This window comes from Antrostomus carolinensis, unplaced genomic scaffold (genome assembly GCF_000700745.2).
Source record: "Antrostomus carolinensis isolate BGI_N321 unplaced genomic scaffold, ASM70074v2 scaffold12420, whole genome shotgun sequence".
Lineage (NCBI taxonomy): Eukaryota > Metazoa > Chordata > Aves > Caprimulgiformes > Caprimulgidae > Antrostomus > Antrostomus carolinensis.
The window spans coordinates 36,230-37,362 of NW_010287823.1; the positions used below are offsets into that span (position 1 = coordinate 36,230).

At 49.7% G+C, this 1,133-nt stretch overlaps 1 protein-coding gene across 1 annotated transcript in view; it reads left to right on the forward strand.

Annotated features, from left to right (window-relative positions):
- Window positions 1-1,133, forward strand: part of NUBPL (NUBP iron-sulfur cluster assembly factor, mitochondrial) — a gene marked incomplete at its 5' end in the record, with an annotated part of 69,926 nt that overhangs the window by 35,366 nt on the left and 33,427 nt on the right. The gene's annotated exons all lie outside the window — the stretch shown is intronic.

A 1,133-nucleotide genomic window follows, 5' to 3' on the forward strand; every position in this document is an offset into this window, starting at 1 on the left:
TGAGCATCTCATCACCTCTGATAGACTGTAATGGTTTTTTACCTGTCTGACATACTTCAACAGAAGCAGCTGTCCATAGCCAACGTAATCAATGTTTGGAACTCAGTGGTAAAAGAGACAAAGAAATCCTTATGATTCCAGGAATAATTCTGTAATGTGGTGGGTTGACCTTGCCTGAATGCCAGGTGCCCGCCAAGCCTTCATCTGCAGTAGTCCACTTTCCCAGGGAGTTCACAAGATCTTCCTTGAATGGATATCTGGCTTTCACACTTGAGAGGAACCGTCTCCAGAGACTGCAAACTGCTGCCTCTCTCCCAATTCCTCTTTCGATCCCCCGGCTTCTAGCAAGGGATCCCAGCTGCTGGGCTTCCCTTCTTTCCAGTTGCTGACTGTCGGCCCCATTATCCCAGCATGGGAGCAGCCAGGCAGCAATCTGCTCACCTGGCTGGCAGCTGTAATCTTTCCGCATGTCTCAAATCTCTGATGAGGTCATGGACCGCGTAGTCTCTGCTTCCTGTTTCAGTTCTCTCACTCCTTCCTCCAAGTTCCAAGGATCAGCTTCTTGATCAAAACTTTCCTCTTCTTCCTCTGCCCTCACTAATCGATGTTATGGACCAGTTGTTCTCCTTGTCCACTGTTTCTTTGTCACCAGTGGGGCGATTACTGTAGTTGTTGTTTGGATCCCTGTCTCAACCGTGGTGTCCTCAGGTGTGGTCTGGGTCCCTGCCTCAACCGCGGTCCTCTGAGAGTACTGAACTGTGGCTCGATAGGCACAGGCCAGGCCCCAGGACAGCGCTAGAAGCTGCTGGTTCTCATCAGGGTAGGCCAGGCACCCTTCCATCAAGAGGTGCAATAGTTTGCCAGGGTTGCATGCCTCTTCAGGTGTAAAATCCCAGGATATAGGGGGTTATAACTGTCCTAGGAACCTGCCCAAATCCTTCCACACACCCTGCCACCCAGGGACTGGCTGCTTCAGGGCACTTTTCAGTATTTCCTCACCCAAAGGTTGCCTTCTCTTACACCAGAAAGAGACCAGATTCCATGAAACCCATAATATTCTGACAGTATTATTTAGTAGTAATAAACAGCTCATGTGAGGGTGAACAAGGACCTCAGGAGCCTGCATAATAAAG